Source organism: Triticum aestivum, chromosome 3D (genome assembly GCF_018294505.1).
Source record: "Triticum aestivum cultivar Chinese Spring chromosome 3D, IWGSC CS RefSeq v2.1, whole genome shotgun sequence".
NCBI classification, from domain to species: Eukaryota; Viridiplantae; Streptophyta; class Magnoliopsida; order Poales; family Poaceae; genus Triticum; species Triticum aestivum.
The window spans coordinates 527,151,858-527,179,727 of NC_057802.1; positions in this window are offsets into that span (position 1 = coordinate 527,151,858).

Here is a 27,870-nt window from a genome sequence, read left to right on the forward strand (position 1 = left end):
TTGAGGGTACACGGGAATTTCATCTAGTCACTTTCATCATGTTGATTCGATTCGTGTTCGCTACTTTGATATGTGGGTGGACCGGTGCTTAGGTGCTATTCTTACTTGAACAAACCTCCTACTTATTATTAACCCCCTCGCAAGCATCCGCAACTACGAGAAACGTATTAAGGATAAATCCTAACCATAACATTAAACTTTTGGATCCAATCGGTCCCTTACGGAATAGCGCATAAACTAGGGTTTAAGCTTCTGTCACACTCTCGCAACCCATCATCTAATAAATACTCCACAATGCATTCCCTTAGACCGAAATATGTTGAAGTGTCATGTAGTCGATGTTCACATGACACCACTAAGGGAATCACAACATACATACTATCAAAATATCGAACACATATCAAGTTCACATGATTACTTGCAACATGATTTCTCCCATGACCTCAAGAACAAAAGTAACTACTCACAAATGATAATCATGCTCAAGATCAGAGGGGTATTAAATAGCATATTGGATCTGAACATATAATCTTCCACCAAATAAACCATATAGTGATCAACTACAAGATGTAATCAACACTACTAGTCACCCATAAGCAGCAATCTATAGTTTCGGTAACAAGATTTAACACAAGAGATGAACTAGGGTTTGAGATGAGATGGTGTTGTTGAAGATGTTGATGGAGATTGCCCTCCCCAAGATGGGAGAGTTATTGGTGATGATGATGACGATGATTTCCCCCTCCAAGAGGGAAGTTCCCCCTGCGGAATCGCTCCGCCGGAGGGCAAAAGTGCTCCTGCCCAAGTTCCGCCTCGAGACGGCGGCGCTCCGTCCCGAAAGTCTTCTCCTTATTTTTTTCTAGGTCAAAATGACTTATATACCAGAAGATGGGCACCGGAGGTGGGCCTGGGTGAGCACAACCCACCAGGGCACGCCTGGGCTCCCTGGCGCACCCAGGGAGGTTGTGCCCACCTGGTGGTCCCCCTCTGGTACTTATTGGCTCCAATATTCCTCATATATTCCATAAAAATCTCCGTAAAGTTTCAGCTTGTTTGGAGTTATGCAAAATAGGTAGCCTGACGTAGCTTTTCCAGGTCCAGATTTCCAGCTGCCGGAATTCTCCCTCTTTGTGTGTACCTTGCATATTATGAGAGAAAAGGCATTAGAATTACTCCAAAAGCATTATTATGCATAAAAACATCATAAATAACAGTAAGAAAACATGATGCAAAATGGACATATCAGAGCCACATTCCATTGTGGTGAAACTCCGTGGTGGTGTTGGGAGACTCCTATTCAGTTGTGGAGAGAGCCTCAACCTTGTTTGTAAAGGTTGTTGTTGTTGTTGTTAAAAATTGGTAGTTGCCTATTCACCCCCTCTAGTCAACCATATCGATCCTTCAATTGGTATTAGAGCCTCGTCTATTTATTGAGGGTTTTACCACCTGAAGAGTATGGTTGATGAAGGGGAAAGGGTTGAAGAAGTACCCGAGGCCATGGAGTTGAATTCAATCATCCGAGACGACTTAAATGAAGCTATGGCTTCACTTACGACGTCTATGACGGCCGAGGTCAAGTCCATTTTTAAAGAACTCCTTGAGGGGTTGCAAACTTCTATCGGCCCTTTGCAAGTGGTTAATCCCTTGACATTAGAGTCTGAGGCCAACTCCAGTAAGGAAGCGACTAAAAGTACTCAAACTTCCTCCCCTCATGGTAAGAATGGGACGGGCATCCATGCCATGGTTGTGCCTCCCCCGGTCTATGGAGGACCAGTCTCCACACCTCATATTAACAACCTTGGTCCTCCTCCTAAGCTTGTGAAGAATGATTTTGCTGATTGGGTTTTTCTTATCAAGTCTCATTTGAATCACAACTCAACCCATATTTGGAGAATCATTGAACAAGGTTACTACCCTCATGATCCCTACCGTCGTTGTGCTGCATCATCCCTTCCTCTTTGGGGAAATACTGACGTAGTCTCGCAGACATCAATGACCTAAGGTTTATCAATCCGTGGGAGGCGTAGGATGAAGGTGCTCTCTCTCAAACAACCTTGCAACCAAATACAAGAAATCTCTTGTGTCTCCAACACACCCAATACAATGGAAAATTCTATAGGTGCACTAGTTCGGCGAAGAGATGGTGATACAAGTGTAGTAATGATAGTAGATATTGATTTTTGTAATAGGAACAATAAACAATAGCAAGGTAAGCAAGTAACAAAAGTGCGCACAGACGGTATTGCAATGCTTGAAAATGAGGCTTATGGTCCGTACTTTCGCTAGTGCAATCTCTCAACAATGCTAATATAATTGGATCATATAACCATCCCTCAACGTGCGATGAAGAATCACTCCAAAGTTCTTATCTAGCGGAGAACATAAGATGAAATTGTTTGTATGGTACAAAACCACCTCAAAGTTAACCTTTCCGATTGATCTATCCAAGAGTTCGTACTAAAATAACACCAAGTTATCCTTTCCGATTGATCTATCTAAGAGTTCGTACTAAAATAACACCATATGATACACATCAACCAACTCTAATGTCGCCTAGATACTCCAATGTCACCGCGAGTATCCATGAGTTGATTATATGATATGCACCAAACACTTTCAGAATCAAATGCTCAATCCAACACAAAGAACCTCAAAGAGTGCCCCAAGATTCCTACTGGAGAAACAAAGACAAGAACGTGCATCAACACCTATGCATAGATTACCCCAATGTCACATCGGGAATCCGCGAGTTGAGTGCCAAAATACACATCAAGTGAATCAATATGATACCCCATTGTCACTGATAACCCACAAGTATAGGGGATCGCAACAGTTTTCGAGGGTAGAGTATTCAGCCCAAATTTATAGATTCGACACAAGGGGAGCCAAAGAATATTTGCAAGTATTAGCAACTGAGTTGTCAATTTAGTCACACCTGGAGATTAATTATCTGCAGCAAAGTGATCAGTAGCACAATAATATGATAGCTTTGATAGTAGTGGTAGCAGCAACAATAACGGTAACAATGATAGTAATAGTTTTGCCGCAGTGACAATAGTGACAGCAGCAGTAGTAACTTAGCAAGATCAATATGTAGGAAAATCGTAGGCATTGGATCGGCGATTTGTTGGATGATATTCATCATATAACAGTCATAACCTAGGGCGATACGACACTAGCTCCAGTTCATAAATATAATGTAGGCATGTATTCCGCAAATAGTCATACGTGCTTATGGAAAGAACTTGCATGACATCTTTTGTCCTACCCTCCCGTGGCAGCGGGGTCCTATTAGAAACTAAGGGATATTAAGCCTCCTTTTAATAGAGAACCGGAAAAAGCATTAACACACGATGAATACATGAACTCCTCAAACTACGGTCATCACCGGGAAGTGTGCCGACTATTGTCATTCCGGGGTTGCCGGATCATAACACGTAGTAGGTGACTATAACTTGCAAGATTAGATCTAGAACATAGATATAATGGTGATAACATAAATGGTTCAGATCTGAAATCATGGCACCCGGGCCCAAAGTGACAAGCATTAAGCATGGCAAAGTCATAGCAACATCAATCTCAGAACATAGTGGATACTAGAGATCAAGCCCTAACAAAACTAACTCGATTACATGATGAATCTCATCCAACTCCTCACCGACCAGCGAGCCTACGAAGGAATTACTCACTCCCGGTGGAGAGCATCATGGAATTGGCGATGGAGGAGGGTTGGTGATGACGAAGACGGAAGATCCCCCTCTCCGGAGCCCCAAACGGACTCCAGATCTGGCCTCCCTGATGAAGAACAGGAGGTGACGGCGGCTCCGTATCGCGAAACTAGATAATTCTTCCTCCCTAATTTTTTCTGGAAAATAGGACTTTATAGCGTCGGTTTCAGGGTCTGCGGGGCCACCAGGTGGGGACAGCCTACCTGGGCATGCCCTGGTGGGTTGTGCCCACCCAAGTGCCCCCCTCCGGTGGTTCTTGGCTCCAGAAATTATCTTTATTCATATAAAAATTCCTCGCAAAGTTTCGTTCCAATCCGAGAACTTTTATTTCTGCACAAAAACAACACCATGGTAGTTCTGCTGAAAACAATGTCTGTCCGGGTTAGTTTTCATTCAAATCATGCAAATTAGAGTCCAAAACAAGAGGAAAAGCATTAGGAAAATTAGATACGACGGAGGCGTATCAACTCCCCCAAGCTTAAACCTTTGCTTGTCCTCAAGCAATTCAGTTATAAACTAAAAGTGAAAAAGAAAAACTTTTACGAACTCTTTTGCTCTTGTTTGCATAAATAAGCTTAAATAGCACCCAGGTTTTCAGCCAAGATTATAATTAACCATGTCGACAATAACTCTTAAAAATTATATTAATCTCATATCAACGACATAATCAGCCAGCGAGCAATAATAAGATATCTCAAACAACAACACGTTGTCAAAACAACCATGATATAATATGACAATAGTGGTATCTCGCTAGCCCTTTCTGAGACCGCAAAACATAAATGCAGAGCACCTCCAAAGTTCAAGCAGCGACTAAACATTGTAATTCATGGTAAAAAGATCCAGTCATGATGCACCCAACATTAGCTACACACAATGCATGAGCATGACAGCAGTACTCTCAGGTTCTGGCGCTTATTTGAGAAGGTGATGACACAACTCGCAGAGGGAAGCAGTGATTTGTAGAGGTGCTAGAGCTGAAGTTTTAAAAACAGAGGTAAATGAAACTTTTGAGAGGTGCACCCTTCTTGTTTGCTTCGCGACCCTTAGTTATCAATATCTTCCATGCTAAACACATTAGTGGAGGTTCCCAAGCGATAAAGTAAAGGTTATGACTCCGTAGGAGTTTTTGTTTGATTATTTGTAAGCTCTTTTCTTTTTGCAATTCGGGACTGGGAATCCCTATTACCGCCCCTTCTCGTGCAATGATGAGTGAATAAACACTCATCATGAGATTAACCCACTTAGCATGGAAGATACCGACTGCCTCCTGTCGCTCTATGAACAATCCAGGCACACAAAAAGGATATTTATTTGAAGTTTTTAGAGGTGGCACATGCAAATTTACTTTGGACGGCAGGGTAATACCGCATATAGGTAGGTATGGTGGACTCATCTGGAATAACTTGGGTTCAAGGTTTTTGATGCACAAGCAGAATTCCCGCTTAGTACATGCGAAGGCTAGTGTGGCACCCCGGCTCGGAGCGACCGGTTTACCCTGCATTGCCAGCCCAGAGACCATGTCTTCTGGCAACACACAACATCTTGGTACAGAAAACAACCGCTTTATTGATGCTAGCGGATCAGAGTTTATATTACAACCGATGTCGAGGCCAAGCGGCACGCACGGTGCGGCTGAACAATATGTACATTATTTAGTGAACATAAAGGGGCCTCGATCATGACAACTACGCGGCAGCGGAACACCGTCGTAGCGGAAGCTCCATAGCACAGGGACACCGATGTGGACATGATCTACACTCGAACAACACTCCTTTCCAATGAGACTTTCCTGAAATCTGGCATGATATGCCAGGTCAGTACATTGAATGTACTTGCAAGCTCACAACAGGCACAATCATAATGACAAACAATATCATGATAATTAACCAATTAATAATAATGCAACATCATATGTCCAACATGCTGTGATCATGCTCGAACGTCCCTCGGGACGGACTTACCAACCGTGATCATTTACGGATCACAAACAAATCACCATCGTGGTCTTGACAAGAGTAACTCGTGATCCTTATGGCAATCACAACCACGACCAATATTTGGTCTCGAACATCTCGATGGCCTTTCCGCCATCATCAACAGTGCAAATTCATAACTTAGTGTGCAAATTTATTAAATGTTGACTCATGGTGGGACCTACTATGAGGCGTCCGTGACCGTGGACTCGGCTATCGATAGATTATACACTCTGCAGAGGTAGCACACTGTACCCACACCACGGAACCTATGGCCTCGCACTCCCATTCGGGTGGACCAACGGCATTCCGACGAAACCCCTCCATTGCCATGACACTCTCCCGGCCACTCCGACCCAATCCCCAACGGGCTAGTCCTGGGTGGCCCTGTGTCTACCAAAGACACAACGACCACCGTCGTGGCCAAAACGATCCCACTCGGGGACCCGGTACCATAATCTCAACAACGAGCACACAAGATTATGCCTGCTTACCGGGCCAGGGTAAGCATGCCCATTGTCAGGACCCCGATTCCAAGTCACATCGATCTAGCCGGTAACACCTCATATCACTTTGCGGCCTCATGCACGGTATTGCCACGGGTGTCGCCTTACCATGGCCTGGGACCGTTTGCGTCTTTTGGCTCACGTATATGATAGTGTCGCTAGCATCCATATGACAGAGAACCCGGGCCGACATGACTAGTCGTGAACCCAAAGTGGCACTAACTTACGGGGACAGGCATACATGAATCAACATCGAGCATGTCGGTCAGCAGCGTGCGAATCCGGGCTGTAGCACTGGGCTAACAGGACTCCGGTGAACCGGGCTGTAGCAGGCTAGGCAGGACTCCGGATGTCACCGCGTGACATTTCCCCGAAGGGACAGACACAGGAACGAAGTGAATCACATGCCGGCCAGTCAAGTGTTCCGGAGCAGTAGTGCTGGGCTAGCAGGACTCCGGTGAACCGGGCTGTAGCGGACTACTATGGCTCATGGAAGCACAAGACTACATTTCCCCATAAGAGAGGCTACCAAGGATAAACAACTAGGTTGTCGGATCCCACACATACCAAGCATTTCAATCATACACACAATATGCTCGATATGTGTAAATACAACATGGCATCACAACAAGACTCTACGACTCAAAGTATTTATTCATTAGGCTCCGAGGAGCCAAGTATTACAAACATGGGTCTCATGACCCCAACATACAGAGCACACAAGTCAAAGCACATGCGGAAGCTTAACATGTCTGAGTACAGACATCTACAAATGAAAAAGGCTGAGAAGCCCGACCATCTACCAGATCCTGCCGAGGGCACAAGATCGTAGCTGAGGTATCAAGCTAAACGTCGAAGTCCACACGGAACTACTAGCGAGACTGACGTCTCTCTACAAAACATAAAATAGGCAAACGTGAGTACAAATGTACCCAGCAAGACTTACATCAGAACTATCTACATATGCATCGGTATCAACAAAGGGGTGGTGGAGTTTAACTGCAGCAAGCCAGCTTTGACTCGGTGGCTATCCTGAACTATGACTGCAAGTAGCTCTTTTGAGGTGGCGCACACGAGTCCACAAATTCACCATACCAATACACCACTATGGATCCGCTCCTGTCTCCCTACGAGAACACCATCCATAGCACTCACGCTTATCTTGCGCATTTTAGAGTATCCACTTTCACTTGTCTATGAACTGTATAGGCAACCCAGAAGTCCTTTTCCGCGGACACGGCTATTCAAATAGATGATGTTAACCCTGCAGGGGTGTACTTCTTCACACACGCTCTCGCCACTTACCACCATGTACACATCGTGCATCTCGGCAACCTTCAAGCGGAAGCCTGGCGAGGGAGTCGGCCATGACCTGACTAACCACACAAGTCTGTAGTCCAGGTTTATCGCCTATTCGGGTTCCATCCGCAAGGAGATCCGGCCGGGGTGTCGCTCACGGCCCCAAACGATGTGTACAGGGTTCCAAGCCCACCAAATGGGCGACGGTTGGCATACCCGGCCACGGTGCCTAGTCATTCCCAAGCCCACCTGTACCGGGTGCCACTTGGTAGACTACTAACACTACCTACAAACACCGAAAACTAGTTGCAACTCCTGGACAGAGATCAGGTGATTAATAAGTCGAGAGGGGCACTTAAGCATTCCAATGCGTGGTAGTAACTGTTCTGGATCACAAACACAGAACTCAGTTCCTAAGGACGGCTGCAATGAGACAACCCACCATGTACTCCTACATGGCCTCTCACCGCTACCTTTACCAAATCGTGTTCACACACTTAGCTCTCAACAGTAGGACATGTTCACCACATTCCAATTCATCCCCGATGAATCAGACCTGACTCAACTCAAAGCAATAGCAGGCATGACAGACAAGCGTGAATGAGTAGGCACATCAGGGCTCAAACAACTCCTACTCATGCTAGTGGGTTTCATCTATTTACTGTGGCAATGACAGGTCATGCAGAGGAAAGGGGTTCAACTACCGCAGCATGTAACAGTTGAAACGTTGTTGTCCTAATGCAGTAAAAGAGAGCAGGAGCGAGAGAGTGGGATTGTATCAGAATGAACAAGGGGGTTTTGCTTGCCTGGCACTTCTGAAGATAGTATAGTTCTTCATCGGTGTCATCGAACTCATCGTCGGAACGAACGTCTACCGAGAGGGAACAACACTGGAAAACAGAGAATAACACAATCAATGCAATGCAACAATATGATGCATGAACATGACATGTCAATATGATGTGATTTGAGCTAATGCAACTAAAACCAGAAGGGTTTGAGCTAATTTGAACCAAGGGTTCAAATCCAAACTCAAGTTATGAGTTTATATAATGCATTATCATGTTTTGATCTAAACAGCAAGGTTAAGTTGCTTTTTCATGCATGAAACTAGTACAGATGGCTAGATTGGAATTTTCTGATCATTTTTCATATATAAATCTTTTCATTCCGAGCTATAGATTATTTTCTATGATTTTTAGAAGTTTATAGGATTTTCTGGAATTTCCTGAATAAGAATAAATCCAGAAAAAGAGTTACTGCGTCAGCACTACGTCACTGTGCCGTCAGCAGGTCAATGGGGCGGTCCAGGTCAAACTGACTAGTGGGTCCCATGTGTCAGTAACTAAACTAAACTAACTAGGTTTAGTTAACACTAATCTAGGTTATTAGCAGGGCATGGCCCGCATGTCAGTGAGAGAGAGGGGTCAAACCCCTGGGCAGACGGGGTCAAACCCTGCCGGTCAAAGGCAGTCAACCCGCCGGTGTTTAGCCACCGGCGGCAGCAGACACGAAGGAGCGGCGCGGGTTTCGCGCTCCGGCGACCAAATGGGCGGCGGAGGCCATCTACGGGGAGCTGGAGGTGCACCGCTTCCATTGGTGGTGGTGGTTGGTCCGGAGGTGGCCAGAATCGTCGTCGACGATGAGCACAGGCGGCGGCGGGTGCGGGTGAGCTCAATGCAGTGCATACGGTGCATGAGAGAGGTAACAGAGAAGGGGAGGACGGAGCAGGGCTTACGGCGATCGCAGCAGGCGTCGAAGCGGGCTCGGGGGGCTCCCGGCGTTGAGTATCTCATCGAGGAGGTCGAGGACGACACATAGAAGCTCGGAGACTCGTCGGTGAGGCGTGTGATTGCCGGTGGCTGCGGTAACGGTGAGCGGCGGCGACGGTGTGTTCGGTGGGGCTGCGGAGAGGGAGCTAGAGGAGAGGGAGAGAGCTCCAGGGTGAGGGAGAGGCAGAGGGGGTCGAGGCCGTTCCTGTGGCGCAGAGACAGGGCGAGGAGGAAGCAGGAGGTGGAAGCAAGAGGTAGAGCTCGAGCGCGCGCGCGTCGACACGCCTCTGCCTACTGGCAGAGGTTGAAGACGGTGGGGCTCCTGGTGGGCTGGCCAACAGTGCCAGGCCAGTGGGCTGGGCTGGCCACTTGGGCCGCCAGGTGGGCTGCACAGGTAAGCCAGTAAGTCTCTCTCTCTCTCTCTCTCTCTCTCTCTCTCTCTCTCTTATTTCCTGTTTTCTATTTCTTTCTGCAAGTTTGTGGCATATCTAAAAATACTTAGGCATCTCCAAAAATCACCAAACTGCACATGCTCACTGTATGGAACATATCCAACATGGAACATTTCAGTTTGGGATTATTTGGACATTTAAAATGTTTACTAGCATTTAAATGCCCAAATGCAAGTTACATATGATTTAATTCAATGACCCTATGATGTCCTAGAAATATGTGTACCATTTTTGTCAGAGGTTCCAGACCAAGGCAAAGATGATGAACATTTTAGAAGGGCATTTCAGGTTCATTGAAAAAGATTTTAGTAAACCCTAGTTGGATTAAGGGGGTGCTAGGGGTTTTCTGTCATCCCCATTTCATATTCATTGAATTTAAACATGATGCACACATGAAGCTAGCCTAGTGCATTGCCAGAAGCTAGGGATGTGACACCCATAACCTTCCCTAGTTGGAGGCACCGACCAGAGGCATGTCAATGGACCGAATCAAGGCCTTCCCACAAAGGCAAATGTGGTTGCACTGGGAAAAACTCGATTCAGCGGCACCATGACCTAGTCAACGATATATTCAAGTTGAGTTATATTCAGGTTCAACTTAAAATGAAAATGACCGGTGTCATAGCATGCCATGAAATGCAATACTACACATGCATCACATATTAACGAAAATGACTGATGTCAACCATATTCACACTAAGCATAAACAACAACAACTTATATTACTTTCCTAGTCAGGGTAACTCTCACTTTAACAAGATATTTTGTAGCAATTTTTATTATTTTTCTCATGCAAGAAAATAACTTCGATTAATTTCTCATATGCATAGCAAAAATTATACTATCATCACCACAAGCAAATCCTAATTTCTTTACCAACCAAGTTAGGTTCAAACATTCTGTAAATCAAGCAAAATATCTAAACAAGCACTTAACAAAATATTTTCTAGCAAATTTTACTATTTTATTTGTGCAAGAAAATAACTTTAAGTAATTACTCATATGCATAACAAATCATTTTATCATTACCGCAAGTAGATCTTAGCTTCTTTACCAACTAAGCTAGTTTCAAACATTCTGTAAATCAAGCATAATAACTAACAAACACTTAACAGAATATAAATAACATAATAGTTATTTAAATGCATGGATTAATCATTTCATTAAGGTAAGAAAATCATAAATATTGAAATGACACCATGAAAATGTTGCTGTGGCTTGCCTTAGTGCAGATGAGGTTCACAAGCCTTCTGGTGATCCTCAAGACAAGCCTCACCCTGTGAAAATAATTTTAAATACAAGAAGAAGATATCAAGAACACTTCTGAGAATCACCAGAAAATCTAGGCAGCACAGAAAAATCTCATTTTTGGTGAGCTGCTAGATTTCTTTGCAAAGAACACAATGCAAAAAGAATCAATTCATTTGGACTTATGGTTGAAGAGTTATGGCTGTATGAAGCTTTTAGTAAATTCAAATGAATTTGAATAAAAATAAAACAAACGGGGGGGGGGGGGGGGGTGACGTCGAAGGCGTAAAGCCCAGGGGCGCCACCACTCGTACCGCTTCGCGCGCGTACAGAGTGGCTGACTAGCGGGCCCCACTAGTCAGGTGAGGAGGAGGGTGTCGGTGTCAAAACCGACGGATCTCGGGTAGGGGGTCCCGAACTGTGCGTCTAAGGCGTATGGTAACAGGAGGCGGGGGACACGGTGTTTACCCAGGTTCGGGCCCTCTCGATGGAGGTAATACCCTACTTCCTGCTTGATTGATCTTGATGATATGAGTATCACAAGAGTTGATCTACCACGAGATCGTAGAGGCTAAACCCTAGAAGCTAGCCTATGGTATGATTGTTGTCGTCCTACGGACTAAAACCCTCCGGTTTATATAGACACCGGAGGGGGCTAGGGTTACACAGAGTCGGTTACAAGGGAGGAGATCTACATATCTGTATTGCCAAGCTTGCCTTCCACGCCAAGGAGAGTCCCATCCGGACACGGGACGAAGTCTTCAATCTTGTATCTTCATAGTCCAACAGTCCAGCTAAAGTACATAGTCCGGCTGTCCGTGGACCCCCTAATCCAGGACTCGCTCAGTAGCCCCCGAACCAGGCTTCAATGACGATGAGTCCGGTGCGTAGATTGTCTTCGGCATTGCAAGGCGGGTTCTTCTCCAAATTCTGAGTACCTGTTGAGTGGTGTCCGGCTTCCCATAAATGTTGCATCCTTTGGCTTCTGCGCCCAATAATGGCTATCCTCCACGTGTCGAGCGAATGCGAGAAGTCAGGGCATTTTTACACTTGCCACCCTAACCATGTAAGTAAATCGTCTATTTAAAGAGACGGGGATCCTCAGATCCAGATCACACCATCCTCCCACAGCAAGTATCCATCGGAGCGCACCCGGAAAGATCCATCCCATCATGGCCGGCCATCGCAGCTCCTCCTCTCGCTCCCGTAGCCCTAAGCCGGGCAATTGGAAGAAGTGTTCCGTCCCTCACAACCAATTAGTAGAGTTGCAGACCCAGGGATTCCTCCCTCCAGCGTATAAGGTCCCCGTTCGGGTCGTACTCGCCACCTACAACGGCGGGGAGCAAGCGGAGAGCCTTCCCAACCCATCCATGGGGGAGCAGGTATGCCTCGTCCCTTACTTATTAAGGGGGCTCGGATTTCCAATCCATCTGTTCCTCCGCGGGCTCCTGGAGTTCTACGGCCTCCAGCTGCATAACTTCACTCCCGCCTCCATATTACACATCGCTGGCTGCGTCGCCCTTTGCGAGCTGTTTCTGGGCTGCGAAGCTCATTTCGAGTTATGGAAGAGGCTATTCTGCCTCATACCCCGTACACAGGAGGGGTCAATATATCAAGTGGGCGGAGCCGAAATATGGCGCATCGCCGGGACCGGATACCTGTCCGGTACTCCGAAGAAGACATCCGAAGACTGGCCTTCGGAGTGGTTTTATATGGAGGACGTCCCCCTTCCGGACCCTATTCGAATGGGCCTTCCTGAGTTCGACAACGCTCCCTTGAAGAAACGCCGCAGCTGGGGCCCTCGGAGCCCCCAGGAGGAAGATAACGGGGAAGTCCTTTACCTGACGGGTCGGATACAGACGCTGGCTGTCGGTGTGGAACGAGACCTATGGGATCACAAGAATCCCTACTACGGTTGCCGGGGCGCAGGGTTGCGAGGAGAGCAGGGCTAGTAGACAACACAAGGATCGTTTACCCAGGTTCGGGCCGCGAGGATGCGTAAAACCCTAGTCCTGCTTTGGTGGGTGTATTTCTGAGAGTTCTTGAGCTCTCGAACTAGCTGTGGTCAGTGCGTGGTTCGAAAGAGCCGAATCCTTCTCCAGTATGCCATGGGCCTCCTTTTATAGTTGAAAGGGGCAGCCACAGTGACACACAGGAGGTGGAAAGGCGTACAGTGCCCTGAGCTTATCGCTCGTATTACAGGACAAGACGCATTTAATGCATAGCTTAGGTGTCCCCTTGCTTTATTGGGGACGGGGGCAAGGCCTGTCCCGTCCGTCGCCGCTCCTCCTCGCCTTGACACGCGCCCTGGCCAGTGAGGTGCGTGGTGCCATGTAGGCAGTCAGGCAGCTGAGGTGGCGGAGCCTTTAGGAAGATCTGCATGCCGCCACGCAGGCGCTCGATGAGTTGGCCTGGGAGCTGCATGTTGCCACACAGGTGCCTACACAGCTGGTTGGGCTGGCAGCTGCATGTGAACGGTGGTGGAAGCTTGTTTGGCGCGGGTTTGGCGGTGGCCCCGCTGGCGTCCTTGGCGAGGGTCTTGCCGGGTGGCCCGGCAAGGGTCTTGCCGTGGCGTGCTGTTGACCCCAGGCAAGGACCTTGGCGGGGGTCTGGTGGCCTTCCTCGGCAGGGATCTTGCCGAGAATCGTCGTCTTTTGATCCTCATCTGATCTTGGATATGTCTTCACAAAATCTGCATGCCACCACAGAGGTGCCTTCCCGAGCCCTGGCCCCATGTTGATGACGGCGTTGGGGGCCGTGGGCTCAAGGGTGGCTCGCTCTGTTGGTGTGGGGCGAGCTGTCCCGGCAAGGGTCTTGTCGGGGCCGCTGAGGCCGCCCGGCAAGGGTCTTGCCGGGGGAACCTGCTTCGCCCCTCTGCTCTTTGTGGTCTTGGCCTTGGCGTTGCTTTGATTGTCTTGGGCTTCGGTCTTACCTTGGCTCACCTCCCATGTTCTGCTTGGTGTGGTCGTGGGCGCGGCTCTGACTGCCCATGCACAGGTAAATGGTTACAAAAGCGTGCCCCTCTTTTTTGTACACCGACACTGGCCCAGTCAGGATTGACAGTAATCGAGGTTATGTCAATATGTATAATGCGGGGGGTGCACCACTTCAATATCGGGGGCAACCCATGTGGCACTTCAACGGAGAAGACGATGCCACCTGCTGCGGTCATAAGGGACCGGACTCAATCGCTGCTCTAGCAAAAATTCTGCCCGATTTGTACAAAGGAGAGGAAGAGGAGTTCATCCGCATCAAGCCACGGGATGGATTCTCCATGTACAACCCTCCAAGCTGGGTGATCCGCTACTTTTTACTCCAAACCTTCCCACATTCTTCTTCATAAGTATTTACCTTGCCATTTCATAGCAGGAACTGCGAAAAGCTGTAAGGGAGGTCCACAGCCCGCCTCCACAACCGGAGGACCCTGACCGGGCCCTCGACCCCGGACTCGAAGAAGATCCGGACACATTCGTGGAGCTTATTGACAGGAAGTTCTATCAATTAAGCTGCGACGGTGCCATGGTGGCCATCATAGCCGATTATCCGGGACTACTCCCTGCATCGTATGTAAGTAAAACCGGAGTCCTAACTTCCAAGAAGGATCCCTTTTTCTGCACTTCACCTACCACACACATATGGTGTCTTACAGGGAAGGCCCTCGGGACGCCATGCCGAACCCGCAGTGACTCACCAACAAGGGGCACCGAAGCCGGGTAGGCTTAAAAGGAAGGCGGTCAGGACTGAGACGCCGTCGCAGAGGTATGAAAGAGAACCCCGCTATGTGGTTGTCGTCTTTTAAAATATAATAACGCCCATGTTTTCTAGTAGGAAAAACGCTCGCCGGACTATATCCGGAGAGGTTGCCGGTCACGCCTCCACCAGTCGGGCTCCAGAGCCGGACCTAGAGGCGGACGCTAACATGGGGCCAACGCCGGATGTTCCTCCTACAGAGGATGCGGATAGGCTATCCGCTACAAATTCCGAAGTGGAGAGCGCCATGAATCACAGGCGTCGCCGGGCCGTACTCCGCAACGCTTGTTTCTCCCAAGAGGCGTTTGATGCCTTCAACTCAGGAGACGCGTACATCCGAGCTGCTCAAAATGGTCTTGCCAGAGCCACAGACCAGTATGTAAAGGATATACGGGTAAGAAAATCTAATAATTTATGTATATCAGTAGCCCCTGAGACTTGAAATAGTTGGCACAACTGATTTCAGGATCATTGTTTGCATAGGTTCTTACGGAGAAGAATACCCAGTTGTCTCAAGAGCTGGAGGAGTGCAAAGCCCAGCTTCAGGCCGCAGTTGCCGCGGTGAAGGAGTCCGAGAAGGCCCCATCTGGTAACACTTGTTTTCATTTCCAAGAATGTCATGTACCAGGTAGTATGCGGCACGCGTGCAAATCTAACAATAGATTCTGCAGATGACTCCAGAGTGAATCTGGAGGTCATGCGAGGGGATGAGCAACATGCTAACCGACAGCTAAAGGCTGGTGAGCGCGTGCTTACACAGGTTAGGCGGGAGAAAAACAATCTCCAAGACGCCAATACCCGGCTGCGCGTTGAACTGAAAGATGTTCGAGCCCAGCTTGCTGACTCCGTAAAGGAGAATAAGAGGCTCCGACGCGACATTTTCAGTAAGTGCTTGAACGAACTTTTAAAGAGTTCGGCGAAGAAACCGGCTGACAGAGTTATATCTGTAGGTATGCTGACAGGTCGTCCTGCGGAGGAGATGCCCGGGTCTAGAGGCGATCTTCTGCCAGAGCTCTCACAACTGCACGAACAAGTACGACAGGTGATGCAGGGCATTGCCCAAGCCTTGTGGCCATCCGCCTCCCTGCCAGGAGGCATGAGAGAGCTTGTAGAAAAGCCCAAGGGAGCGCGGCGGCGCTTCCGATTATGGAAGATATCAGCCTGCCGACAAGGTGCAAGGGAAGCCTGGGCCATGGTGAAGACGCGATATACCAAGGCTGACCCGAACCACATGGCCGAGGTCGGACCTGTGGGGCCTGATGGGAAAGAGATCCCCACCAGTTTGGTTTATGACCAGGTAGAATTAGCCGCAAAGTATTCCCAACAGGACTGCAGGCTAGACAGCCTGTTGGATGGTATAGAAGAAGAATTTAGTCAGTCTAAGTGACTGTGTACTTCAAGTGAGATATATTGTCCCTAGCCGGATTGTAAGTCATTTGTCATGGCGGACCTTTTCGCTTCGACCTCCGGACACAACAGTCCGGAGTGTATTCGAATACCCGCTCAGTTATGTAAAAACCGGGGTATGCATGGAAACCAGGCGTAGGGGTCATAAGTGCTTGAACAGACAAGTACCCAACTAGCTATCTTATATTACATGGATAGTAAGAAACATCTTCTAGGGAGAATAGTTTTGTTAAGGGTTCCTTTCCCTGGGTACGCATGCATTAATGTGCATGTCCGAAGTGCGAAAAGAGACGCAGGATATAAACATCTGGGGGCATGTTGTACAATAGATAAAAACCGTCTTTTGTTCACCGACCGAATATTCCCTTAAGAACGCTAGCTTTCGGCTTCACCCAGTCTAAGGTACACATCCGGCTGACCCGGCAGTAACAATCGCAGAGGTGCTCCCCTTATGCCCTAGCCGAATTAACGGGAACATAGGGCATAAACACAAGAGCCAGGCAACCCAGCTTGGCCAAAACTTAAGTCATATCGATGCATATAATGGCGAAAAAAGGTACATGTGAAAAGTAACACATGTGTGGGGCCTAGAGCCCGGAACGTAGCTATAATAAGCTTCTGTATAAGAAGCTCCCAGGTATCACGAGCGCGGCTAGCGCGTCAAGATTGTGTAGTCAAGACATATTTTAGCCTTTTAAGGCCTTGAAGAAAAAAAGGAGGAAAGAAAGAGAGAAAAGACAGGTAACGGATATATAAAAAATTGACAGAGGTAAGGAGATGAACATAGAGTCTGGCACTAGGCGAAGAACCTTCGGAGTCTGGCTGCGTTCCATGGGTTTGCCTTGAGTCGATTGTCCGATGCATCCCGCAGACGGTACGCTCCACCGGTCAGAACTTGGTCAATAACGAAGGGACCTTCCTATTTGGGCTTGAGCTTGTTCTTTTTCTTCTCCGGTAGGCGTAGAATGAGTTCGCCCACGTAATAAGTTTTGGCCCGTACTTCTCTGCTTTGATACCTTCGAGCCTGTTGCTGATAGAATGCGGAACAGGCTTTTGCCACGTTACGCTCCTCCTCCAGGGCGTCCAAACTGTCCTGCCGATCAAGCTCGGCCTCTTTCTCTTCATACATGCGTACTCTAGGTGAGTCATGAATTATGTCGCAGGGCAGTACCGCCTCTGCGCCGTACACCATAAAAAACGGTGTGTATTCGGTAGTGCGATTCGGCGTGGTCCGCAGCCCCCATAGTACGGAGTCGAGCTCCTCTACCCAGTGCGTGTTTGATTCCTTTAAGGACCGCACTAATCTGGGTTTAATGCCGCTCATGATAAGACCATTTTCTCGCTCGACTTGACCGTTAGTTTGTGGGTGATAGACAGAAGCATAATCGAGCTTGATGCCCATGTTGCTGCACCAAAGTTTTACCTCGTCGGCTGTAAAGTTCGAGCCGTTGTCGGTGATGATGCTGTGGGGGATGCCATAACGGTGTACAACCCCAGATATGAAGTCTATCACCGGTCCGGATTCAGCCGTTTTGACTGGTTTGGCTTCTATCCATTTGGTGAATTTGTCCACCATGACCAATAGGTATTTTTTCTTATGGGTTCCCCCTTTGAGGGGCCCGACCATATCAAGCCCCCAGACCACAAAGGGCCAAGTAATGGGGATTGTTTGGAGAGCGGTAGGCGGCATATGGCTTTGGTTTGCAAAAAGCTGGCAACCGACGCAACGTTGAACAAGGTCCTGTGTGTCTGCTCGGGCCGTCGGCCAATAGAAACCTGTACGGAAGGCCTTGCTTACAAGGGCCCGGGCTGCGGCGTGGTGGCCGCCGAGTCCAGCATGGATTTCTGCCAAAAGCTTCCGCCCTTCCTCTTCAGAGATGCACCTTTGAAGGACTCCGGTAGTGCTTTTCTTATAAAGCTCTCCCTCATGGACCTTGTAGGCTTTAGACCGCCGCACTATGCAGCGTGCCTCATATTGGTCCTCGGGTAGTTCCTGCCTGGTTAGGTAGGCCAGGAATGGTTCTGTCCACGGGGCGATGATGTCCATTATCACGTGGGCTGAAGGTGTTATTTCGGTGGCAGAGCCTCCGATTATGTCAGAGTGTTCGGTATCTGGTGTTGTGGCCGGGTCCGGACTATTGTTACCGGTGTCCCCTTCCCATGCCACGGATGGCTTAAACAACCTTTCCAAGAAGATGTTAGGTGGGACAGGGTCGCGATTAGCGCTGATACGGGTGAGGATATCCGCCGCCTGATTGTTTTCCCGAGCCACATGGTGGAATTCAAGCCCCTCGAACCGAGCTGACATTTTGAGGACGGCGTTGCGATAAGCCGCCATTTTCGGATCCTTGGCGTCGAAGTCTCCATTTATTTGAGATATTGCGAGGTTCGAGTCCCCACGCACCTCCAGGCGTTGAATGCCCATGGAAACTGCCATCCGGAGACCATGTAACAGGGCCTCGTATTCGGCTGCGTTGTTGGAGTCTGTGTATAGTATTTGGAGTACGTATTGGACTGTATCTCCCGTGGGGGACGTCAGGACGACGCCAGCCCCCAGACCAGCCAGTATTTTAGAGCCATCGAAGTGCATGATCCAATTGGAGTACGCGATGTATTCTTTAGGGAGTTCAGCTTCTGTCCACTCGGCGACAAAGTCAGCCAGTACTTGTGACTTAATGGCTCGCCGTGGTCTATATGTTATGTCGAACGGGAGGAGCTCGATAGCCCATTTGGCAATCCGGCCCGTGGCATCACGGTTGTTTATTATGTCGTTGAGTGGTACTTCCGAGGCCACCGTAATTGAACACTCTTGAAAGTAGTGTCGTAGTTTCCGGGATGCCATGAAGACCGCGTATGCTATCTTTTGATAATGTGGGTACCGTGATTTGCATGGAGTGAGGACAGTGGATACATAGTATACCGGCTTTTGAAGCGGGAACTTATGTCCGTCCATCTCACGTTCGACGACGAGCACTGCGCTTACGACTTGGTGTGTTGCCGCTATATATAACAGCATTGGTTCGCCGACATTTGGCGCGGCCAAGATTGGGTTTGTGGCCAAAACGGCTTTTATTTCTTCTAATCCGGCCGTGGCCGCATCCGTCCACTCGAAGTGTTCGGTGCGTCGGAGAAGGCGATAAAGATGCAGTGCCTTTTCTCCTAATCGGGAGATGAAGCGGCTTAAGGCAGCCACACATCCAGTTAGTTTCTGGATTTGCTTGAGGTCTGTTGGGATGGTGAACTGTGACAGAGCTCGGATTTTAGCCGGATTTGCTTCGATTCCTCTGTTGGAGACGATGAAGCCTAAGAGCTTTCCGGCGGGCACGCCGAAGACGCATTTTTCTGGATTGAGCTTAATGTCGTATGTTCGGAGATTGTCGAACGTGAGCCTCAAGTCGTCTATTAAGGATTCGACGTGTCTGGTTTTAATGACCACATCGTCTATGTATGCCTCCACTGTTTTGCCGATCTGTGTCTCCAAGCATGTCTGAATCATGCGTTGATAGGTTGCACCGGCGTTTTTGAGCCCGAAAGGCATGGTGTTAAAACAGAAGGGGCCGTATGGAGTGATAAAGGCCGTTGCGGCTTGATCGGACTCCGCCATCTTAATTTGATTGTATCCAGAGTATGCGTCGAGGAAACACAATGAGTCGTGTCCTGCGGTAGCGTCGATAATTTGATCGATGCGAGGGAGGGGGATGGGATCCTTGGGGCAAGCCTTGTTAAGGTCCTTGAAGTCGACACATAGGCGCCATGATTTGTCCTTCTTTGGTACCATCACCAGGTTGGCTAGCCAGTCCGGATGTTTTATTTCTCGAATGAATCCGGCCTCCAGTAACTTGGCTAGCTCCTCTCCCATGGCTTGTCGTTTAGGCTCAGAGAAGCGCCGAAGAGTTTGCTTGACCGGCTTGAATCCCTTTAGAATGTTAAGGCTATGCTTGGCCAGCCTGCATGGGATTCCTGGCATGTCTGAAGGATGCCAGGCGAAGATGTCCCAATTCGCGCACAAGAACTCCCATAGCGCGGCATCTACTGTGGGGTTTAACTGTACCCCGATGGATGCTGTTTTTGTAGGGTCCGTTGGATGGACTTGGAATTTGACTATTTCATCCGCTGGTTTAAAAGAGGTGGACTTGGATCTTTTGTCGAGTATCACGTCGTCCCTGTCCACTTTGGAGCGCAGCGCAGTTAATTCTTCGGCCGCGAGGGCTTCGGATAACGCCTCGAGGGCCAGTGCGGCTGTTTTATTTTCGGCGCGGAGTGCTATGTCCGGATCACTAGCTAGAGTGATGATTCCGTTGGGCCCGGGCATTTTGAGCTTCATGTACCTGTAATGGGGTATAGCTTGGAAGACCGTGAATGCCTCCCGCCCTAGAAGGGCGTGGTATCTGCTATTGAACGGGGCCACTTGGAATGTGATTTCTTCGGACCTATAATTCTCCGGCGTGCCGAATACCACATCTAGTGTGATTTTCCCAGCACATCATGCCTCCCGACTAGGGATGATTCCTCTGAAGGTCGTGCTGCTTTGCTCAATGCGGCTTTTGTCTATTTCCATTTTTCGAAGAGTCTCCTCATAGATGAGGTTTAATCCGTTGCCGCCGTCCATGAGCACTTTAGTAAGCCGGAAGCCGTCCACAATTAGACTAAGGACCAAGGCGGCTGGTGCTCGGGCTGTTCGGAATTTAGGTTCGTCACTGGCATTGAAGGTGATAGCCGTATCGCCCCATGGATTTATTGCTGCCACGTGGCAGACTTCGGCGAGGCTGCGGAGTGCTCGCTTACGCCTATTATTTGAGGCGAAGGTCTCGAAGACTGTCAATACTGTATTGTTGTTTTCCACGGGATGGTGCTCTGTGGCATTGTTGATGAGGAGATCCTCGCCGCTCTTGGCCACCTGCCGGAGTACCCAACATGCTCTAAGGCTGTGTGTTGGCATGGTATCCGCTGTACTGTGAATTTTGCGTGGCCCATTAAGCCATCCCTCCAATACGGTTCCACGCCCTGTAGTGGGCTTTTGTTTCTTTGTAATTGGATCGGGTGACTTACGAGAGTACACCCTTTCAGTTCGGACGGGGGGTTTTGTGAGAGCCGGAGGATCCCAAATTTTTGTTTGGGTTTTCCAGGTACTTTCCATCGCATAGTACTTCCGTACTATGGCCGCCAAGTCAGCGAAGTGTGCTATGTCACGACGACTTATGGCGTTGAGGATTGCCCTGTCCGTGCAATTTTTGCAAAAGAATGAAATTGCGTCTTCCTCGCGATAGTCCTTAACCTTGCTCATTACAAGGAGAAATCTGGCCCAATAGTGGTGTACTGTCTCTTGGGGCTCTTGTCTAATGTGGGAAAGATCACTTGTATCTGGGTGGGTGGGTGGATTTAGGTCCGAACCCTGACCCGATCTGAGACCCAGGGGCGGAGGAGTTTCCGAGCTTGGCAGTTCGGGCTCCGGGATGTTGCCCAATAGGTCTGGCCCGCTGCCTGATTCTGGGTTCAAGGCTTGGGCCATGTCCTCCCGTAGACGGGTATCTGGCTCAGAGAGCTCGGGAATCCGGACATAGTTTGTCCTCAAGATAGAGGAAGAATCGCTGTGTTGCTCCTCCACCACCGCTATCTGATGGGTGACCGGCGGAGAGTTAATCTCCCTTTGGTTGGGTTTAAGCCCGATCTGATCATAGTCCGTAGCGACTCCCAAGGCGGCGATGCGATCCAAGAGCTCGTTCAAGGAAGAGAGCTCCATCGGATCCAACTGCTCGGCGAATTCCGAGCCGACGTGGAGGCTGTTTTCGATGACCCGAGAAGTCATCGTCGGTGCAACGGCCGAACGGGCGATCATGACGAAACCGCCTAGTCGGAGAGTTTGGCCTACAGCCAGGGCTCCCCCAGAGGTGATGTTGTCCTTGACAACAAGACGAGCCATCTAGCCTTATGATGACGACACAGTGGAACTCTCAATGAAAGCACCAATGTCGGTGTCAAAACCAGCGGATCTCGGGTAGGGGGTCCCGAACTGTGCGTCTAAGGCAGATGGTAACAGGAGGCGGGGGACACGGTGTTTACCCAGGTTCGGGCCCTCTCGATGGAGGTAATACCCTACTTCCTGCTTGATTGATCTTGATTATATGAGTATTACAAGAGTTGATCTACCACGAGATCGTAGAGGCTAAACCCTAGAAGCTAGCCTATGGTATGATTGTTGTCGTCCTACGGACTAAAACCCTTCGGTTTATATAGACACCGGAGGGGGCTAGGGTTACACAGAGTCAGTTACAAGGGAGGAGATCTACATATCCGTATTGCCAAGGAGAGTCCCATCCAGACACGGGACAAAGTCTTCAATCTTGTATCTTCATAGTCCAACAGTCCGGCTAAAGTACATAGTCCGGCTGTCCGAGGACCCCCAAATCCAGGACTCCCTCAGAGGGGGAGAAGGAAACAGAGGGGGTCGCGGCTTCGCCGGAGCTCTCGCCGGCGACGAGGGCTCCTTGGCCAAAATGAGAGGGAGGGATTGAGAGAGGGGACGGAGGCGCACCTGCCCGTACCCGTAGCGTAGCTAGGGGTGGTCGGACGGCGTAGGAATCGACCTCGCAAGCAGAGGAAGAACGCGGCGGTCGCCGGAGATGAGGAAGACGGCAAGTAGAGGCAACTCCAGGGGCTTCAAGTGGTCGGAACAGCTTCACCGACGAGAGGCGGAGGCTCTGGATGGGTCACCCTGGCCTGAGAGGGGCTGGAGCTACCGCGACGACCAGAGGGGATCGCCGGCGAGCTCGAGCTTGGGGACGGCGGCTCACGGCCTGCCCGGCCGGGCTACGGTTGCCTACGTGCTAGAGGAGTGGGTGGGATTGGTGGATGGTGCTCGAGGAGGCTGGGGGCGGCTCCATTTATAGGCGAGTGGAGAGGGGGGGGGGGGGTTCGGGCTCCGCCGGTGGACACCTGTCCACGGCGCCCGGCGATGAGCGACGTCAGTGAGAGGGGGAGAAGGTGACGCAGCTCACGCGGCGACTGTTGGCGAACAGGGACGAGCACAGGAGCGAGGAGAAGGCGACGAGCACAGTGCGCACCGCACTGTTGTGTTGGCTAGACCGTGCCCGTGCTCGCTGCGGCGAGCTCCGGCGTCGACGAGTGCCAAGGGGGAGTTAATGGCGTTGAGACGAGGATGGTGGCGAAGTTTGGCACGCTCGGGCAGACGGGGGAAGCGAGCACGCGCGAACAAAGCGCTCGGCGGCACTCAGAGCGCGTCGACACGCAGGCATGGCATGGTGGACACGCGTGGTCGCCGCACGAACTCTTCCCTCAGGCCAGCCTACGTCCAAAAATCATGTCTGGCTTGTTGTTCGTGGTGGTTTTGAAGTTTACCATGCTTTGGTTTAGATTCAGGTGCAGTAGAGGAGTTTTTACAAGCCAAGTAAGTTTCTGATCAGTGACTTTGAGAGGTTACAGAGGTCAAATGGCTGGGAGTTGGGGGCTGCGCTTTGGAGGTTAACCATGATCTACTAAGGTGAAGATGCACAAGAAAATCCAGGCACAATGGAGCAAGTAAAATTGTAGTTGCTGTAGAAACCACCATTTCTGTCCAGAACAGAAAATATTTTCTGTAGCAAAAATATTCCAAAAAGTGATGAAATATTTTTGCTCAGGAAGGTGTCCTAGGGTTCAAAGAATATTTGTGAATTATCTCAAATTTTTCTTGACCATAAAAATTGGGGTTGCTTTGGAGCATATTGAACTAGCTAGGGTTTTTGAGAGGAAAATGAATATTTTTCATTTAAGAAAAATATTCCAAAGATTATTTTGGGGTGGATCAGAAGGGAAATGATGATTAGGGAGGGAAATGAAGCACTTGGGTGAAAGCCAAGGATACCCAAGTGTTTAAGTCGATATGAAAAGATTCAAAAATTCCAAATTTCAGGATAACTCCAAATGAAAATCAGGCAAATAAGAGGGGGCAAAAACCAGGCTGTCACAAACCTCCCCCACTTAGAATGAATCTCGTCCTCGAGATTTGGTTGCTTGGGAAAACCACTCTGGATAATGAGCCGTTAGGAATTCTTCCCGCTCCCAAGTTGATTCTGATTCTGTGTGATGCTCCCACTGAACCTCGTAGAATTTTCTTACTTTACTGCGAGTGATCATTTCCATCCGATCCAAAATTCTAAACGGTCTTTCTTCATAGGTCAAATCGTTTGCCAATTCTACCTCAGCCATAGCAGTCCTTTTCTCAGGCGGGGATATGCAACGTCTTAATTGTGAAACATGAAACACGTTATGCACGTCTGCCAATTCAGCGGGTAGTTCCAAGTGATATGCAACAGTACCCACTCGGGACATAACCGGGAATGGACCAATAAATCTGGGTGCCAATTTTCCACGGGTCTGGAATCTCTTGACGCCTTTCATAGGAGTGACTCGGAGGTATATGTGTTCTCCGGGTTCAAAATTGATCTGTCGGTGCTTTGCATCATAATAACTTTTCTGTCGAGATTTGGCCAATTGCAATCTGTCTCTGATTTCCTTAACTTGTTTCTCAGCTTCCATCATGAGATCTGTTCCGAAGATACGGCTATCTCCAGTTTGAGACCAATTTAAAGGAGTGCGGCACTTACGGCCATACAGAGCTTCATACGGTGACATCTTTAGACTGGTTTGGAAGCTGTTGTTATAAGAAAACTCGGCATTTGGCAAGCAGTCTTCCCATTTAGGTCCTTGGGCTAAAGCACAGGCTCGCAACATATCTTCGAGTATTTGATTTACCCGCTCTGTCTGTCCATCTGTCTGAGGATGATAAGCAATACTATATTTCAGCGCTGTCCCCAAGGCTTGATGGAGACGTGACCAAAAAGCGGAGGTAAACAGGGAACCTCGGTCGAAAGTGATGGTTTGGGGTACTCCATGCAGACTAACTATTCTGGATACATACAGCTGTGCAAGTTGATCCGCTCGGTATCTGGTGCTGATCGGAATGAAGTGAGCAACCTTGGTTAAGGTGTCCACTATGACCCAGATTGCATCCTTGCCTCGCTGAGTCTTAGGCAGTCCTGTAATGAAATCCATACAAACGTCATCCCATTTCCATTGCGAAACTGGCAGCGGTTGGAGAAGTCCGGCTGGCTTATGATGTTCTTCCTTCACCTTGTTGCATATGTCGCAACCGGCCACAAAATAGGCAATGTCTTTCTTCATTCCATCCCACCAGAATATTTGTCTAAAGTCTTCATACATTTTCATACCACCCGGGTGAATGGAATATGAGGATTCGTGTGCTTCCGACAAGATTTTCTGCTTTAAGTCAGGCTGATTGGTTACACAAATCCTTCCACGGAATCGGAGGGTACCGAATTTGTCCTTGGAGAAATCTGGGGTCTGCTCTGCCATCGGGCTCTTGGCACGTTTTTGCAGCTTGATGTCAGCTGGCTGGGTCTTGCGGATCTCTTCCTCAAGTGTGGGGGTAACTTCCAAAATATTAGCGAGGCCAGCATCCACTATGACCAGGTTGAGCTGAGCGATCTCCTCTTGGAGTTCGGGAGGCAAGGATTTCAATATGACATTTAAGCTGACAGGCTTTCGACTGAGTGCATCGGCAACCACGTTGGCCTTACCCGGGTGATAATTTATTCCAATATCATAATCCTTGACCAACTCTAGCCATCTTCGTTGACGGAGATTTAAATCCGGCTGAGTAAATATGTATTTAAGACTTTTGTGATCGGTAAAAATTTGGCACCTTTTTCCAATGAGGTAGTGTCTCCAAATTTATAGCGCATGAACCACCACAGCCAATTCCAAATCATGAGTAGGATAATTTCCCTCGTGGGGTCATAGCTGTCGCAATGCATATGGTACTACCTTGCTGTCTTGCATAAGTACGCAACCAAGGCCTTGCCTGGAGGCGTCACAATACACATCAAAACTGCGATAAATGTCTGGCAGAGTCAATACAGGTGCGGTTGTCAGCCGTATCTTTAGCTCATTGAAACTTTTCTCATAGTCCTCCGTCCATTCAAACTTATCCTTTTTGAGCAGCTCCGTCATGGGTTTAGCAATCTTGGAAAACCCTTCAATGAAACGACGGTAATATCCAGCTAATCCGAGAAAACTCCGGATCTGCGTCACGGTCATGGGCGGCAACCAATCGAGCACATCCTTTACTTTGCTCGGGTCCACGGCTATACCTTCGGCGGATAGTACATGTCCGAGAAACCCAACTTGCTTGAGCCAAAATTCGCATTTACTGAATTTGGCGTATAGCTGATGGTCGCGGAGTCATTGTAGCACTGCTCGGAGGTGATCCTTGTGCTCTTCTTCACCCTTGGAGTAAATGAGGATGTCATCGATGAAGACTACCATGAATTTGTCGAGGAAGTCCATGAATACTTTTTTCATCATATGCATGAAGAAAGCAGGGGCATTGGTGAGACCAAAGGACATCACTGTATATTCATAAAGACCGTACCGAGTAGTGAATGCGGTCTTAGGAATATCTTCCTTTTTAATCTTGAGCTGATGATATCCGGTTCATAAATCGATCTTAGAGAATACTTTTGCCCCACTGAGCTGATCAAACAGATCATCAATCCTTGGCAGCGGATATTTATTTTTGATGGTGACCTCATTCAGCTGGCGGTAATCTACGCACATGCGGAGGCTGCCATCCTTTTTGTCCATGAAAATAGTAGGTGATCCCCATGGTGAAGAGCTGGGACGAATATATCCTTTCTGGAGCAGTTCATCAAGCTATTTCTTTAGCTCCACTGATTCCGATGAGGCCATCCGGTAATACTTCTTGTATAATGGTGCAGTTCCGGGCACAAGATCTATTGCAAATTCCAGCTCTCGATTTGGTGGCATGCGTGGCAGTTCTTCTGGAAATACATCAGGGTACTCGCTGACCACATGAATTAATTCCAACTCAGCCACAGCGGTGAAAACCAATTCTTGCTTGGGTATATTCTTGCGAGCATAGAATTTGGTAGTCTGCCCATTCAGACTGGTCAAAGTGACTTCTCGTGTTGCGCAGTTTATGCAAACTTGATATTGGGTCAACCAATTCATACCCAATATAATATCCAACTTTGCAGACTCAATAATTATCAGAGAGGTTGGAAAGTAGACTCCATTGATATTGATTTCTAGATCACGGCAGACCAGATTGCTCTTGAGTAAAGATCCCGGGGTTTGTACCAGCATATTTTTGCCCATAAGCGAACAAGGAAATTTGTTTTGGGCAGCAAAACTCCGAGAAATAAAAGAATGGGAAGCGCCAGAGTCAAATAAAATTACGGCAGGTATGTCATTAACAGAAAACATACCAATGACGACTTCGGGGTTCTCTTGGGCTTCATCGGCTGAGAGATGATGCACGTGCCCAGTAAAGTTTTGCTGGGTCGGGCACGATTCTATAAAGTTGACTTGTGGCCTGAATAGGGCATTCGCCTTGTTGTTCTTGGGGCACTGTCTGGCATAATGTCCGTTCTGCCCACAACTGAAGCAAGAATTATTGCGCTGACGCTCCTCATGCATTGGGTTGGTCACGCCATTCTTGACTTGAGTGGTGGTCTTGTTAACATTCTGTTGCCAATTTGGCTTGCATTCCACCTGAGTCTGCTGCCAGGTACGAGCCTTTTGCACTGGTTGCCCATCTTCTTTGGCTCAAACTTGCGCTTGTGGTTGTTGTTAACAGGCCTATTATCTGATATAAGCTTGTGCTCCCGTTCAGCAATGAAAGCCTTGTTCAC